At 36.7% G+C, this 19078-nt stretch overlaps 1 protein-coding gene across 10 annotated transcripts in view; it reads right to left on the bottom strand.

The window, feature by feature from the left end:
- The window catches only part of SOCS5 (suppressor of cytokine signaling 5), a 66964-nt gene that overhangs the window by 11412 nt on the left and 36474 nt on the right, over positions 1-19078 (bottom strand). The gene's annotated exons all lie outside the window — the stretch shown is intronic.

The following is a 19078-nucleotide window of genomic DNA, read 5'->3' as shown; positions in this document are numbered from 1 at the left end:
TGGGTTTAAATGGAAAGGTGTCTTTAAGCTTCCCAATTCTTAATCTTGGAAGAGCTTAGAAGAAATAGAGCAATAGAAAGAGTTATGATATTGTAATAATTAAATTAAAAACAATAATACATGCAGTTCAGCATCTTTTTTCCTACTCCTTTAAAAAAAATCGCAAGCAGTTTATGGCACTTTACAAACGAATTATTTTAAGACGACACTGACAGGCGCACCGTCGCATTCAGTAACCTAAAAGTCAATGTCCAAAGAAATGGAAAAACTTGAACTAGTTGATAAAATTCTAGGTTGGAAATATTTTACCATCAGAATTTTGAGGGCATTACTCCACTGTTCTAGCAGCTTCTAGTGTGGCTGTTGAAAAGCCCAATATCATAACTCCCAATCTTCTTAGGTGACCTAGTTTGTTTCATGGAAAACCACGGCTTCTCTGTATCCTTAGCGTGGACGTTCATCGTGCTGGGCCCTTTCGATGTCCTTCCCACTGCCCCCTCCTCCTCTCCCGGAAGTCCTTTTTATTAGATACTAGACCTCTTAGATTCATCTTTTGATTATCATATATTTTCTTTTCAATACTGTATTTCTTTTCTTTTTCTACTGTCTGATGAATTTCTCTGGCATCACTTTCCAACACGTCTAATTCAGTTGCAATTTTTTCTATCACACTTTTAATTTCCAAGACCACTTTCTTTTTCTCTGAATGTTCTTTTTAATAACACCCTCTTGTAACTTCTTGGATGTAGTATCTTATTCTGCTAAGGATACAAAAATTCTCATTATTTTCTTCCTTGTAACATTTTAAATATTCTTATATATTTTTCCCAGTACCTTTTTCTCTTTAAGTCTTTAGTTCTCTATTTTTTATTTCAGAGGTCTTCCACAAATGTCTGATGGTGCCTGGCTATCCATCAGCACTAACATGCTAATCGGAAACTCTGTCTGCTTTGTGGAGGTTGTTTGTTAACTAGCTGGCTTTACTACAGGTGATGTGGCAATGAGTTAAGTTTTTTATTGGGAATCCCCCAAAGCAGTATCTGTTAAGTCTGTCCTCATCCCAGAGAGAAACGTTCCAATCTCCTCTCTGGGGCATACAGGGGTGGGCAAAAATAGGTTAATGTCAATATACTAATTCATAAATAAATAATATATATAATACAGGATAAACTCTGTGTTTTGCATACTCACAACTATAAGCCTACTTTGCTCACCCCTGTATATACCTGATGGCTGTGTTCTGAGAGCAGGGCAAGGGACAGTGGGTTTCAATATTCAGACTTTAGCTTAAGTCCACGTTTTTCAAAAGGTGTCCTCATTTGTAAAAGATATCCCAACTCCAGCTATGACTAAACCTCTCAGATTAAACTTCTCCAAGCTCTAACTTCTAGTTTCATCCACGGCAAAGGAACAGTAGTTGCCTTGAAGGGGAGGACTCGTGGGAGTCTGATACATGCAGACTTTCAAGCACTCCTGTTTTCGGCTCCAAGCTTCACCCTCACCCTCTGAGGTGCCTGGTCCCTCTAGCTTAGCTGGCAGGGCACACTGGTTTGCTTCCAGCACGCTCGTTTGCAGGCACTTAGACCACCTCTCCCAGCGCTGTTCACTTCTAGCTACCTTCCTTTACCAAGAACTTGACCAATCAGGACTGTTTCTGTCTTCTCTCATTTGTTTTCTACTTCTGAGTTTGTGCCTTATGACTTTTTTAGTCCTTTTGTTTTAGTGGGTTCCAGAAGAGAGTAAAGATAAAAATGCCAATGTTCACTCAACCTGACGCCCTTTCCACTGGTAAAGGAATAAATGGTACCCACAGAAAACCCCACCCAGGTTAGAGTCTTTCTAGATGAAGAACAGCTTTCTGAGATGAGGGGTCCACACACCAACACTGGCTGCATAATATAATCACCTGGAAACTGCATGACGCACAGGTCCCTCCCAAGAGATTCTGATTTAACTGGTCTGGAGTTGAGCATGAACACTGCTGGGTTCTGTACAAGCTTTGGGTGATGCTCCAATGGTAGCTCCAAAAGACACAAGTGAAAGGACACTGCTCTGTATTGGGCGTGTGAATAATACTAGATAAACTATGTGCCACAACCTCATCACCATTTCTCATCTTTTTACTTGTGCCATACATGCCAGAGGCCTACAGAAGCTCAGGAGAGACTGTCTAGAACAGCGACTCTTAAACTATCTATAGTGAACAGCCACACACTTATTCTTTAATTTCAGACTTATTCTTTTGTAAGATAGAAGAAGAATAAATTACTGGAATAAAATATAAAAAAGGGCATGAAATGCAAGTGCATTATTAGACTGAACAGGCATAAAATAACTGTCAAATCGCTATCAAATATTTTAAGTACTTACTTTTAATTTCTATACCTAACTTGAAACAGACTGGCAATGAACTGCAGACCGGCCCCAACTCATGGACCATACTTTGAACAGCTCTGGTCTCCAGCTTGTGCTGTCCAATTCATGTGGTGACTGAGCCCCTGAAATTTGGCTAGTGCAACCTACTGAAGTGATAGTAGTGTGGGTAGAATTGGTTAAGTATTATTAAAATTAATTTCATCCACCCCTATTTCAATGTGGTTACTAAAATATTTAAAATTACATATATGATTCAAATTATATTTCTTTCACAGGGGTCAGCAAACTAGCCTGAGGACCAAATACAGCCAGTGGACTATTTCTGGATGGATCCTAGCTAAGAATGGTTTTTACATTTTTAAAGAGATTTAACCCCCCCTCCCCTCCCAAAGAACACTGACAGAGACCACATGTAGCCTGCAAAGCCTAAAATATTTTCCATCTGGCCCTTTGCAGAAAGTTTGCTGACCCCGGTCAGCAGTGTGTAACATTGTAAACCACACCATGGTAGACATTAGAAGAGCAATATTCAAGGGTTCCAGAGTCTCTCTCCATGTTTACAACAAAACCTTTGTAGCTATCTAAAAACATTTGACAAGCAAATCACACCCGAAAAATGACTGTTTAGAGAGCAACCAAACTTAAAACCACTCACCCCCTTAGAGAGTTGTTTGTACATTGAATAAACTGAATAAATAAGTGGGACGTGTAGAAAACAACTGTACTTGTCAGGTTACAAAAGGAAGTTTCTGACACTTTGTTTCAGTTTTATAAAAAGCATAAAATTTAATGATTTCTCTATTTCTAATATGAATACTGTTAATAGATTGCATTGTGACAAAATATTCTAATTTAAAGGAAGACAATTATTCTTCCACACCCATTGGAGATACAGAACAGAATTTTTCTTGATGTGGGAAATGCTATGTGGGCAGCTGTAATACTGGGAATAAAAAAAATTCTGATAATGATTCATAGAAGAGTTCATGTAAGAATCAGGAAGGCATTTCAACTATCTTAATGTTTACAATGTCAATTTTGAGGTTCTTTTGTTTTGTTGTTAAATTTTAGGAAATACATTTAGCTGAAACCCTTTGAGACCTAAATTACGATTCTATTACTTTATGTACAGGTACACATGGCTTAAAAAGCGTTAAATTTCAATTGTACTGATTCCAGAATAAAAGGTACTCATCCATTACAATCTTTCATATTTCCATACCTGCATAGCTATCCTGAAACTAGCCAAAACAAATTTCTAAAAACTCCTTCCTCCAGGGACAATCATAATTTAAAACTGGTTTTCTAAAGTCATTGTAAGTTAAATAGCTTTTGTTGAAAATTGACATTTAAAAGGATAAGTTATAAACCAGAATTATGAAAAATTAGAGGTCAAATTCCATTACCCAAAAATGTACATACATAAAAATATTAAAGACTACATACAGTCAATGGCCCTCTTAATGCCAAGTTGTATCTATTACAAAATTTCCACAAAACAAAATAATTGAAATAGTTTCCAGGAGTTCATTTCAATGGGACTTAAACCACACTTTATTAGAAATAAATTAATTCAACAAGTTTTAAGACTACATGGCACGCCATAGCGGCTGAAGAGGAAGAATATGACTCAACTCAAATTCCTCCTCTCCTGTTTAGTCTATCTAGACCACTTAGTCATGGTAACACCTTCCGGACAGAAAGTCCTTCAGTCACAGTAACAAAACTTGGGACACAGACTGAGGAAAGTAGTTCTGTGCCAAATTCAGGTTACAAGAGGCAGCTGAGGGGATTCAACTTTTGACTGCTATTTTGGTGGCATTTCAACAAGTTTCAGAAAAAGATAATGCTGTGTCAAATACTTCTGACCCAGAAACCCAGGGATACATACATGGCTGTCATTGCTACGTCCCTTCAAAAAACCAAGAACTAGTTGGGTTGTTTAAAAAAATATTTTTTAAATCATTATTTACACACTTTACTGTGCCTATCCAACTGGATGTCTATTTATTTCTATGCTGTCATTCAGTATTATGTTCAACCATGTAAAATTACCGTTTTGTGGGTAATAAGCAGTCATATAACTCAACCTCAGAACTCTCTTACAATATACATGGCATTTATACAGTAGGCCTGCTATTTTCAACTGGTGTGCCTCAAGAATTGTTAAAACATGCAGTACCTGACTAGTTAGTCAGGGGCACTGACCTCTTTTCTCATAGATTGTCGAACTGAAAAGTGACAATAGCCAACACAACAATAGCTGTCTGGTGTGAATAAGTCAAAATGATACCTATTTTGTCAGATGGGCAAAAAGGATACTTTTTGATGTGAAGAATTTTAGCATTAGTTTATGTATGCTATGAGATGACAAATGTTGAAAATCATTGCAGTACACCATGTATTAGGTTGGCCATGAAGTTCCTTTGGTTTTTTCCCAGAACATGGCTCTACTAGCATTTAGTTTGTCTTTAACTTCATTTGAACAATCTTTGTTAGATTGTATTGTGACAGCTGTCATATCAGGGCACATTTGAAAATAATCAAAATTGGTGAACTTTTGTGTAGTCATTTTAATATTGAAGGTGGAAGAAATTAAGCAACATTTATGACATATTATGGCTTATTATTTCAAGAGAGGTAAAAATGCAACTGAAATGCAAGAAAAGAACTGCGCAGTGTATGAGGAAGGTGCTGTGACTGAACGTGTCAGAAGTGGTTTGCGAAGTTGCATGTCGGAGAGTTCTCGCTGGACGATGGATGCTCCATGGTTGGGTGGACCAGTTGAAGTTGATAGCGATCAAATCAAGACTTCAGTTGAAAACAGTCAACATTATACCATGTGGGAGATAGCCGGGCATACTCAAAATATCCAAATCAGTAAGTTATTGGTGAAAATGAAAAATGTGCCTTTTATTTTGTGGAAAACACTAAATGGACTTTTTGGCCAACCCAATCCATGTATGTACGCACTCAAAATATGTGGAGCCCACTGACTCAGTATGCCCCAGTACTTCCGTTCCCACTGGATGAGTTATATTTTTACTGAGTTAGTTATATTAGCTTCCAAACCTGTCATGTCACTTATACTTATTGTAATTATGTGCCTTAATTAAGTGTTCATTAACCAAATGAAACGTGGGAGAGTGGGAAAGACTGAGTTCAATGACTTTGAAATACTTAATAAAAGCAACTTATGCTACTGAATTAGGTATAAGAAAGAATTAGTAAAAATACTAGGAAAAGTATTGCAAAGATCTATAAGAATTCTAAACCCAGAATGCATCAGAATAGTCTATAAATTCTTGTTCTACTTAAAACACTCAAACTGGCCCTGGCTGGTGTGGCTCAGTGCATTAAGTGCCAGCCTGTGAACCAAAGGGTCGCCAGTTCGATTCCCAGTCAGAACACATGCCTGGGTTGCAGGCCAGGTCCCCAGCAGGGGGCATACAAGAGACAACCACGTGTTGTTGTATCTCTCCCTCTCTTTTTCCTTCCCTTCCCCTCTCCCTAAAAACAAATAAATAAAATCTTTTAAAAAGTAAAAATAAAAAACTCAAACTGGAAATCTTAGATCATACATTATGGGTATGGTTTCTGCAAGATAAACAATATGATACTGCAACAGGTGGATCTACGCTCCGAGAAAAGACTTTGGCCCCTTAATCAAGAGACTGACAAATGAACATGCAGTTTTATTTTTAGAATAAAATATTTAAGGTGTGTATCCTTTTTCTGATTTCTTGCCTTATTAGACTTTGTAGACTGCTGGTCCTGATTGAATCAGATAAGAGGTTGTCCTCAATTACCATTTAACTAAAGTTTATAGTGGTGCCAGAGGGAGCAGTATATACAAAGTCCTATCGGTAACAGGGAGACATGATCTAATTTAAGGGGCAGTAAGCAAGAACCACTTCTCTGTGAGGTAGTATTTCAAAATTTTGTCCTGAAGGATATTAAAAATGAATTAGGGAAGAGCATTTGCAAAGGTTAGAGGCAGGAATGAGCATGGCATGAATAATGGCCGATGTTAATAACACAGACTAGTGTGTGACGGGAAGAGTACCAAGATGAAGTTGAAGAGGCAGGCCTTGTAACCCATGATGAGAGAACAGGAAAGGGTATCGACACCATGGCGGAGACTACTGCAGGGATGCAGGTAGAAGCTGGACAAGGCTGGTGATAGTAGGGATGAATTCGAAATGTTAAGAAGTCAAATCATAGGATTAATAATTGATTGGTAATGAAAAAAAGTAGGTATCAAAAACAAATGTCAAGTTTCCAACTGGAGAAAACAGATGGCTAGAGATGCTATTTCGGAGACAGGAAACACAATAGAGCAGATTTGGCAACTGACGTACTGGAGAGAGTTAATAAATTCAATTTAGAAAATGCTGCAGTTGAGACTGTCACTGAGACATCTAAGTGAAGCCTCATTAGTCCCTCAGTGTACATTCATATAACGGGTTACTATACAGCAAGGATGATAAGCTTCAGGTAGTGGCATCTATGCACATGAATCTCAAAAACATAATGCTTAGAGAAATAAATCATACAGATGATATATACATTATGAATTCATTTACCTTTTAAACAGGCAACCCCCAAAATATATTGTTTAAGTACACATACATATAAAATAAAAATATAGAAAGGAAATGGTTACCTATTTGGAGGATGGACGTAATTAGGGAGGGGCACTCAGGAAGCTTCTAAAACACTGGTGATTTTCTGTTTCTTAGCCTGGGTACTGGGGACATGGTTTTTACTTATAAACTATTCTTTAGACTGCACTTATATTTTATACACTTGCTCCTGTACATGATACATTGCATAATAAAATTTTAAATTATACAGACCACATTTTGACCACAGTGGGAATTAATAACCAAGTATTATACAAAAAAAGCCACTAGGAAAATAAAAAGCTCTCATAAATTGTAGGTAAAAGAGAAATCCAAAACTTAAAATTATAGACTATTTAGAAAATAACAAATTAATATATTGCAATTTTTTTCGTGCATGGCAATTTGGCATTATTTATCAAAATGCTTGTATTCTTTAACTTGGCAATCATTTATTCTAGACTAGATAGTTACCCTAAAGCAGGCAAAGTTAAAAAAAAAAAGAAAGAAACAACCAGAAAAAGACATCACACTAAACTGGTTTCTCTAATGCAGTACAGAGGTCAGCAAACTTATTCTGAAAAGGGTCACAGTTAAGTAAACATCTGAGGCTTCGCACGCCGTACGTTCTCTGGGGAAATTACTGAACTCCGCCCTTGTGACTTGGATGCAACCGCAGAGAATATGTAAATGAGTAAGCATAAATGTATGTCAGTAAAACTTCACTTATGGTCAATGAAATTCAAATTTCATATAATTTCCACTTGTCACAAAGTATTCTCCTGATTTTTTCCCAACCATTTAAAAGTGTAAAATCCATTCTTAGCTTAGAGGCTGTACAAAAACAAGTAGCAGACCAGATTTGGCCTATGGGCCATAATTTGCCAACCTCTGATAAAGTACGTCATAAAACCTTTGATATTACATTTACTAAAATGAATGTTCTTTCTAGGGTACAATTTGGGGAAACAATACTCTAAGAAGTAAAGCTACGTAAACATACCAAATAAAAATCTAATCCTCACCTGAAATCCCACCACCCTGAGTTAACTATGTTACTATTTGGGTGAACATCTCTCCATAATTTCTCTTTTGCGCAAAAACCTGTATATAATCTTCCTTTATAATTAAAAAAATCTTCATGTATGTGATTATACCCCTTCTCATTTCTTGAATGGTATTTTTTTCTTATTTTTTTTAGTTAGCTCTGTCAGAGATGGGATCAGACTAGTAAAAGAGAAAAACCTCTGACAGCCATATTTTTTAAATTGATAAATAAACCCAAGAGTATTTGGAGTAAGCGATAAAACAGACAAGCCTCGGGAAGCTGAAAAAGGGAGTAATGATGGTAATGCTGGCTGTGATGACAATTGATACCACTGAATGCTAACTGTGTGCCAGGGACTGGTATAAGCATTATACTTCTCCCAACAACTCTGAGTAAAAATTATCTCAATTTTGACGGAGAAACTGATACAACTAAAGATTAATAGTAACCTGGACTTAAGTTTCTTGCATTATGAGTCTATTCAGGTTTGCTACCTCCTCTTGAATCAGTTTTGGAACTGTATGTTAACAACTCTAAGTCTGAGTAGTGTCATTAATAAGCTCTTTAAAACCTCAAGGAACACACCATTGCTATATATTTTCACTACTGCAGAGCAAAAAAGCTGATGAAATTATATTAAAATTTGAAAAGGTAGCACATGCACGCTCAAAAGAATATTATTGTTCCATTTTATTATAATGTGTGACAATACTTTGACCAAGAGTCCACAGTAAAAGCTATATTCACAGCCTACTGTGAATATTTTGATGTCTACACTCTATCTATTATGAAAGTCACCCTTTGTACAGACTTGTATACCACTCAGAAATGTTCTGATATTGTTACAACTAATGGATCTATAAAACTAAGCTTTGTATCTTTACTTCAATACTACTTTTAACAACATGGTCGGTTAAGAATGTGTTTGAAGCCTTATGCTTAATTCAAGGAATAAAGCTCAAGAAGTTCTTATATTTTTTCTGCATATTAAGAAAAATAGAGTAGTCCATTTTTAAAAAAAGAAGAGAGGACATAAAATCAAACTAAGAGTCACAGTGTTATATAGATCCTCCGTTAACACCTCCCAAAAATGACAATTTAAGGGTGATTTCTTTTTCTAACAAAAATAAGCATCTAAAATTTATGTTTCCATTTCTTCAGTTTTACTTACACAGTTCTAACTTCCAGTGTCATATAGGAAGGCACTACAGGCCATCAAAATCCCATTCTTAAGACTAATCCACTTACATCATCCGAGCTTTGCTTAAGGCATAAGCGTAATAAGATAGTCCATGGTGGGGGAGGAGGCTGAATTCCAGCTTTAACCACTTAAGAATACCGTGAACTTGAATGTCTTCCTCCATATTTCTGAGCCTAACTTTGTCTCTCTTTTTTTTTTTTTCTAACTTTGTCTCTTGGTAAAATAAAGATAATATCTACCCTCACAGGTTGGATATGAGAATGAGAAAAGGTATCCATAAAGCCTTTGGCTCATAGGAAATACTCAAGACAGTGGCTTTAGAACTGTTATCTATACTATCTAGTATAAAGCTTTAAGCTTTTCTTCCCTTTAAAAATAACTCTCCCTTTCATTTCTCATGGGTCACCCCAAATGCCAATATTGTCCTATGCATACTATCTGCCACGTTGCAAGTCCTATTAATCATCTGAATTTCTATGTTATTTTCTAGAAGTACTATGGGGGTTTCAGTGTTCCTTGGCAGTTGAAGCTACAGCTGATCTACAATCTAAACTAAGCATAGCTCATCTGTAGAGTACTGGGAAAGGTCCAGGAACATAATCCTCATTCTTATTTTTTTTATTCAAAATTCCTTTTTAGTCTATTAAAAAAAACAACACTGCCACAATTTAAATTGTACCATATAGTTAGTTATTGCACACCAGTGAAGCATAAAACCTAGTAAGTTATGCTTCCTTTTCTGTGGAGAAAGTATCTTATGAATATACTAACAAATATACTAGTCATTGAAATGTTTCTTATATGGCCAGTACTATTGACAGACTGGGATGGAACATAAGGAACATGTGCATTAGCTTCTGAGGGCCCTAAAAATCAAATCCAAACACTCACTAGCTGTGTGAAATCTAAGTCTCAGTCTTACCATGTAAAAACAGGAAAAATTACCCCTTTTTTTATAAAAGTGTTTAAGAGGATAGTATGACATTAGGTAAGAACAGCTTAGTGTATAATAGGGGCTCAAAAATTTAGCTTCTCTTATACAACCAATCCAAGGCAGAAGGTACATGTTGGTGCTAGCAGCAAAAAATCAAAGCTGTTTTATGTCTAGGGAGAGCTTATTGGTGAGCCAGTCCTGCCTTTATCCTCCACCTCAAGGGAGGCCACGGTTAGGCAAATCAAGCAACTGCACTAAGCATCGCAATTGCAGGTGATTAGTGCTGCAGGCACTGCCCCTATGGACCATGCTCTCTACAGCACAGTGCATCACACCTTCCCACAAATCTCAAACACACACACACACACCGACAAGGGCAAAACAACTCTCAGTTGAGGAATTTAGTGCATCAAGATACTACACTGGCTAGCCTTAATCCAGAAAAAAATCTCTAATTTGGGGAAATGCTTAACAGTGAGCTCATTGTGATCCTGCTATTAATTTATAGAGTATTCAGTTACCAGTGGTAGGTAGGCAATTATAACCAGGACCATTTCCTTCTCTGTGGATGGCCATTTTATACACTCGGCAGTCTCACAGCACAGGACATAAAGACTCCGTGGGCTAAAATACAATAATTTTTTGTAACAATACTTTCCCCATTTACCTTTTATCTAAAACTACTTAGAATACATTTATCATCCTTTTACAAACTAAAGGATACTACTCTCTTCTATGTTAAATTTTAGGCCTGAAGAAAACTAAGGGTCTTTAAACAATTTGGCAGCTTGTAGTGAATCCAAGAAAGAAGGGAATAAAGAAAACATAATCAGGACAACTTCCCTTTTTTTAACCTAGGTTTTCTACCAGTATAACAAAAAAAGAAAATTAAGTATTTCAAAATTAGTCTATTCTTCAGAAAGATATTTTGGAAAGGTACTGGAAGAAGTAAGGGCAAATAAGGATACCTTTTAACCATTTTTAAAGAACTAATGCCAAGAGAACCATTTTGACCAAAATTATAGACTAGGAACTCCAAGTAATACACTCCAGTTTTGTGTTATATATTACAATATAACATAATTTTATTTTTTAAAAATTAGAAAAATGAAAAAACCTTGAACTTATTAACTGAATAAAACCTCACCTATAAAAAGCTGAGAAACAAGTAAGCTGAAAAGATAATAAAGTTTATTCATTTTAACATTTACTTATGCCACATGTGTAGGACATTATAATAAAGTTCAAGTTCTCAGATGATAATACTTAAAGCCCTTACACTACGCATATTTACTCTCAACTGACTCATAGTTTAAGCAAACTTTATTCTCTGGACACCAACTGCATAGCAGTTTAGAAACTGCAAATTAGAAAAGGTGAGGTTGGGGCACAATTTGAGAAGAAAGGAATGCTAGGAGCAAGTACACTGACCAAAAACAAGAAAAGACCAAAAACCTTAGAAAGCAGAATGGCACAAACTACATTGACGTAAAGTCTAAGATACAAAAAAGGGAAGAAATAGAGATACATAAAACAGATTTAAAAGATAAGAAACCATATGAACTTTACACCAATAAATATAAAAAACTTCAAACAATGGCTAGGTTTTTAGAAAAATATAAATTTCCAAAACTGACTCAAGAAGAAATAAAAAATCAATAGCTCACAACTCTTAAAGACTTTGAATCAATAATTTAAAATCTTTGCACAAGAAAAGCACCAATCCAGGCAAGTGTTCCAGGCAGAAGTCTATTTGTCTTAATGACTATGATTTCTTATTATTGGTGGCCACAGCAAGAGTCTGGTAAAAAGAGAAGCAAAAGCGAGCACAACAAGGCAAGAAAAAGAAATACATACTGCCCTGGCTGGTGTAGTTCAATAGATTGAGCACGGGCCTGAGAACCAAAGGGTCGCTGGTTCGATTCCCAGTCAGAACACATGCCTGGGTTGCAGGGCAAGTCCCCAGTAGGGGATGCATAAGAGGCAACCACACATTGATGTTTCTCTCCCTCTCTTTCTCCCTCCCCTTCCCTTATCTCTAAAAATAAATAAATAAAATCTGAAAAAAAATGCATAGTAGTCAGAAAGGAAGAAATAAACTGATGGCAGATGACATGATTATCTACATAGAAATCTTGAAGAAATCTTAAAAAAATTAAAAAGGCAAGAAAATCCTAGAATTAGTAAGTTCAGCAGAGTCGTAAAATACAAGATCAATAAAAAAATCAAACCATATCTATGTGGAATAAAACATGTGGAAACTGAAATTAAAAGAGATACAATAAAGAATATGACCTTAAAGGGCCAGGAAACAGACTAATAGGATACTTCTTTAAAATAATTCCTTTAGCAAAAGTACTAAATTCCGTATGCTCAAGAAGGATGAGATTCAGATGGGGGTATGCACTATAAGAGTGTGGTCCACAGTCTACTCCATAGCCATATCAGGTCCATCTCTCCTCTCTAATTCCACAGCCCCTCTCCCAGGTTCAGTCTTCATCATCAGGTGCATGTACAAGTTATTTTAACAGCTGCCTCAAAAATCCATCTTCCTCCACTCTCCTTCCCCGCTAGAACATCTTCCATAATACTGATCTCCGGGTTTCAAGCTAAGAAAGTCAAGAGACTCTGAGTTTGACTACTTCCTTCACTTTAAGAACTTGGCATGAAAGGAGCAACAAATTCTCAGTATTGTAATTTAGGAATATAAAGATAACATGCCTGAAATTATGTCACCTAGAGAAAAAAAGGGCGACCAAATGGTTGTTTGTGTGTATATAGAGTCTCTAAAAAGGATAATTCTAGACTTCCGGTCAAGATGGTGGCACAGGCAGACCTGGCTCACCTCTTTGCACAACAATGTCAAAATTACAACTAAAATATAGAACAGCCATCACTCACAACAGACAGAAATCTAACTGCATGGAAGTCTGACAACTACGAAATTAAAGAAACCATGCCCATTCAGACTGGTAGGAGGAATGCAGACGTGGAACAGGCTGGTCCCTCAACCATGTGCGGTGGATAAAAATTTGAGAGCAAGGAGTCCCATCCCACACCAGGCTCCCCAGCCCAGGGTTCCAGTGCCAGGAAGATCAGTTCCCATAACTTCTGGCCACAAAAACCAACAGGGCTTTAGTCGGTAGAAGAAACTGCTAGAGCCCCAAGAAGTTCCTCTTAAAAGAACCCACACATGGACTCACCTACCTCTGAGCTCCAGTACCTGGGTAGCAGCTTGAAAAGCACCAGTGGTATATAGGGAGAAACTGAATCATCTGGCATCAAGGCAAGCAGAGGCCTTGTCTCTTTTCTAAACACCAGCCCCACCCCTCGCCCCACCACAGACCTGGCAAGCTGGTACCATATCTGAGACTCCATCAACCTCGTTAACACTGACCCACCTTGAAGATCCCCAGAGACTCAGCCCCACCCAACTTATGGGCCTACCCAAGCTGCTTTTCCATATGAATGGCTGGCCTTGGCTCACGCTTCACAACTTCCTAAATCCCATCAAACAAGCAACAGCAGGCCTCAGTGAGCCCCAGGCCCAGCACTAGCAATAGCCAGACTAGATTCACAGCTTGGCTTCAGCTGGGATGTCCAAAGCCAGCGCAAATAGCAGCCATCTCAGATTGCTTTACAGCTCAGGCAGAGTGGCCCTGGGCAAAACACAGGTGGGAGCTGACCTTGGCCTACACCTCTTGGGAAACCCTAGGGCCAGCTCATCCAGTGGACAGCTATAGACCACAAGGAGCACCACCACCCTGCCCCGCACAGCTGATCCTCCACAGAGGGCAGAGGTTGGTGTTAAGTAGTTACAGCCAATCCTTGCAACTGACTGGCCTAGGTAAATCCCTCCCATTGATCTGCCAACAGCAACCAAGGGTCAACTACAAGAGTAGGGTGTACTCAGCCCACACAAATGGTGCACCTCAAGTACCCAGCATGGGTGATGGGGAGGCTGTGCCACCGGATCCTACAGGACACCTACTATATTAGGCCACACTACCAAGACACAGAGTCAATGCAGCTCTACCTAATACACAGAAACAAACACGGGAAGGCTGCCAAAATGAGGAGACAAAGAAACATGGCCCAAATGAAAGAACAGATCAAAACTCCACAAAAAGAGCTAAATGAAATAGAGATAAGCAATCTATCAGCTAGAGAGTTCCAAACACTGGTTATAAGGATGCTCAAGAAACTAAGTGAGGACCTCAACAGCATAAAAAAGATCCAGTCAGAAATGAAGGATACACTAATTGAAATAAAGAACAATTTACAGGGAAACAACAGTAGAGTGGATGAAGCCAAGAATCTAATCAATGATTTGGAACATAAGGAAGCAAAAAAACCAACCAATCAGAACAAGAAGAAGAAAAAGAATTAAAAAAAATGAGGATAGTATAAGCAGCATCTGGGACAACTTCAAGAGGTCCAACACTCGCATCATAGGGGTGCCAGAAGGAGAAGAGAAAGAGCAAGAAATTGGAAATCTATTTGAAAACACAGTGAAAGAAAACTTCCCAATTTGGTGAAGGAAATAGACATGGAAGTCCAGGAAGCACTGAGAGCCCCAAACAAGATGGATGCAAAGAGGCCCACTCTAAGATACATCATAATTAAAATGCCAAAGGTTAAAGATAAAAAGAGAATCTTAAAAGCAGCAAGAGGAAAGCAGTTAGTGACCTACAGGGCAGTTCCCATAAGACTGTCCGATGATTTCTCGAAAGAAACTTGCAGGCTAGAAGGGATTGGCAAGAAATATTCAAAGTCATGAAAAGCAGAGACCTACAGCCAAGACTGCTCTACCCAGCAAAGCTATCATTGAGAATCTAAGGGCAGATAAAGGGCTTCCCAGACAAGAAAAAACTAAAGGAGTTCATCATCACCAAACCAGTATTATATGAAATGTTAAAGTGACTTATTTAAGAAAAAGATTAAAACCATGAACAATAAAATGGCAAAAAATAAAAATCAACAATTCAATCTAAAAAACCAACTCAGCAAACAGAAACAGAATCATGGATAAAGAGAGCGTTTTGATGGCTGTCAGATGGGAGGGGGTTGTAGGAGAATGGGTGAAGAGGTGAGGGGATTAAGAAGTTCCAATAGGTAGTTACAGAATAGCCATGTGGATGTAAAGTACAGTATAGGAAATGGAGTAGCCAAAGAACTTACACACATGACCATGGACATGAATGATGTTGGGGGGATTGCCTGAGGGAATGGGAGGTGCTGAGTGGGGGGGGCGTCAAAGGGGGAAAAATCAGGACAACTGTAATAGCATAATCAATAAAATTTAAAAAATAATAGAAATAAAAAGGATAATTCTGACTGGCCACTCATCAATCCTTCTGAATACCCCCCAAAAAATCTTAGAAAAAAAATTAGTATTTTTAAATAGTTAAAAATGTAAATAAACAACCATAAGAGATCCGCAAGGAGCCTTTCATGGAAGACGTTAAAGAGGATAAGTAACCCTCTGTCTCTACCCAGCCCGGGTACTTTTTCCTCTGTAAGAAACTGAATTAACTAACCTCAAAGATCTGTGATTTTAAAAAAATATATTAGAACTTTTAAAAACAGGCATATCATTTTACAAACAGACACAAGTCATTTAAAGGTCTAGCAGTTACAACTCGGATGATTCCTAACCACACTACTGTCTAATTAAACTAAAATATAATTGTAAGGTCCAACACACTGATCTAAATAGTCTGATATTTTATACTCTGTAGTCATGTTTCAGTCAGGTGGTAACTTAATGTTCAATCTAAACACTACAAGTTTAGTGCCAGCTGCAAAAATATTAATAAAAGCAACACTGTTCTATCAACACAAACTTTCCCCTTCCTGTCTCCCCCTAAAAAAACTTCCTACACAGTTTAAGTATAGTTACTTCCCATAAACACAGCTTTAAAATGAGGATTCTTTTACAGATGAAGAAAAGTAAGTTTAAATACTTTCAAAGATTAATGGCGTAGTTTAAAGCACAGTTAATTCTCAATATTCTTAGATATGAAGAAAGCAGTGCTTCATGAAAACTCAAAAAATTCTCAGACATTCTGTCAGATTTACTATTTACCTAAACAGTTCACATTTCAATTGCTTGAAATGTGCAGTAGGTAAAAATAGTCTGTTATTGCTTGCAGGTCATCCTGGGAACTCACTTATATGAGATAATTCTCCACCTTGTCAAATAACAATAGGCTCTAGTTTTCAAGAACAAAATGTTGAACTTTCCAGTCAAACACTTGGATCTAATGTGGATAAACCCTCCACAATTGCTATTTCTAACTAGATATCATAAACACGTATAAATCAAAATATGATTTTGAAAATTTTTTATTATTGTGTTGAAAGGTAGTTTTAGGAATAGCTAACCATCCACAAAAGACATTCTATGCTCTGTCCCTTATCAAATTACTCCACTAGAAAGATACATATGTGGTTTGTATTATTATGACTCCCTACAGATATACTATACCAGAATTACATCTTAATATTCTGCCCTTAACTTTTATTGAATTTATGAAATGAATTATTTCATTTCATAAAAAATGGTATCAAAAACATCATTCCTCATGTACAGACCCACATAAAAAATTCCTATCTGACTTTACTGCTAAGATTTCTCTCTTAAAAAAATGATATACTTTAAGCAGACAATTAAGAAACATAATTCATTGTGTTCCTCTTCTTTTTTGCTATTACCAACAGGAAATCCAAATGGAAGGTCTTAGTTTATAAATTTCTGATAGACTAGAAGATACCCATCTTTTTTCTTCTTCTCTTTGGAAATAGATGGAAATAAAAATTAACAGTTAAATTTTCTGAAACTTGAAAACTCTCTATTTTTGAGCCTAAAATCAATCTCAAATATCCTATAGAGAAATGGGTGAGAATTTCAACGGATTGTAAATCAGATAAACCCACCATTAAAAAGTCATATATGTTATATGAAACAATATGACCTCCCAAAGAGGAAAAGGGAAAGCCTATTTAAGAAAATGCTGAAGAAAGAAACCAAAAGGAAATCAAAATACATATGAGTCCTGGTCACTGTGGCTTAGTTGGTTGGCACCTCGTGCACTGGCAGGTTGCAGGTTCATTTCCTGGTCAGGGCACATACTTGGGTTGTGGGTCTGATCCTTGGTCAGGGCATGGACAGGCGGCAACCAATCGATCTTTTCCTCTCGCATCAATTTTTCTTTGTCTTTCTCTCTCTCTCCCTCTGCCCCACCTCCTTTCCTCTCTTTCTAAAATCAATAAATGTATCCTCGGGCAAAGATAAAAAAAATACCTATATGACATAAAATTTTAAAGTGTTGCATGTCAAAAATATGACACAAATTTAAATGGCAACTAATAAGCCAGATAAAACATGCTTGATATATAACAAAGTGTTAATATATTTATAAGAAAAAGAGAAAATGCAATACAACAGAAAACAGGAAAAGACATGCCCAGAAAAGTCAAAAATCAGATATATACTTGGCCAACAAATATATAAAAAAAGGTCATTCCTGTAATATATGAAAGATATCCAAATTAAAATGTGATATACGATTTGTCACTTATCAACTTGGCAATGTTTATCTTTTTCTTTTACATTTTAAAGGTAATATCTAAGCACAGGTATTGTGAAACTAGCATTTTCACAGATTAGTGTGAGAACATAAATCCATGTGGCATTTCAGGAAGAAACTTTATATTATGTACCAAAGCCTTAAAAAGATGTATTTTTGAGCCCAGATTTCACAATTAGAAATTTATTCCAAAAAATAGATGACACAAAGATTTATATACAAGAGATATTCATCATAGTTATATTAGCAAAAAGTTGGCAATAACTGTATTGTTCAGTTAATAGAGGATTGGTTAAATAAATTGTGGTACTTTCATATGCTGGAATAATGAATGGAAAGACATTAAAAACCATGCTTCTGGAAGCACTTAATTTTCTGGAAATGTTCATGATATTAAATGAATATGGTTTTAAAACAGTATGTACTTGACCTCAACACACATACACATACAAACATATACTTTAATAAAAATATTATGGGTAGGAAACACCACTGTGGTTATCCTGGGTGGGTTTTGATTATTATAATTACATTTTCTTCTTCTCTGTATTTTCCAAAACATTACATTCAAATATATTAATTTCCTAGTTGGGAGAAAATGCTAGTTAAAGAGGAAGACCTTGAAAAAGACCAATGTATTTTCTTATTATAAACCCAAAATTATGTATAAAGTGCAGCAGAAATAAATAATGAAGTATTTAAAAAAAACTCTTTAAGAAAAGGTAGGAGAACACTGAGGAAGGAAAAGACACCCCCAAAAAGAGGGTTTAGAGGGGATGATGAACACAATCATTGGCAAAAGGAATAACAAATACAGAGATCTCCACTAAAGCCAGCCCTATTTTCCCAAACAGTAGTGGGGATAAGCAGTACATAACATTAGATTGGGAAGTAAGAAACACCCTTTCCAAAAGAATACATACAAATAGTAAAAAAATGTGCATTCTATTGCATATGGAGATACTATTTATAGGATATTAAAACTTCTAGTACAGCTAAGCTTAGATTAGTTTCCAAAATGCAATAAAAAGAAAAGGGAAAAAGCAGTGGCAGGAACGTGGGTATTCATTCCATTGTTATAAAATGTTTTCTACTTGTTAATCAAAAAGTAGCTCTGATATGAATTCAACTCTTCCTGAATGTATCAGTCTCTTCTTGTTGCTGGGTACTGACCCTCAGGTTGGCAAATGTAGTTGTGTGTGGTGGGGGAGAAGTACTGGTTATAAGTATGAATACGATAAGGGAAGTAAGGAATCTCACTGAAATTCAAGAACAAAATCAGTAATACGCGAGGGCTTAGTC

Source organism: Desmodus rotundus, chromosome 5 (genome assembly GCF_022682495.2).
Source record: "Desmodus rotundus isolate HL8 chromosome 5, HLdesRot8A.1, whole genome shotgun sequence".
NCBI classification, from domain to species: Eukaryota; Metazoa; Chordata; class Mammalia; order Chiroptera; family Phyllostomidae; genus Desmodus; species Desmodus rotundus.
Note: the sequence above shows the minus strand (reverse complement) of the source record. Positions and strands in the feature narration are given on the sequence as shown.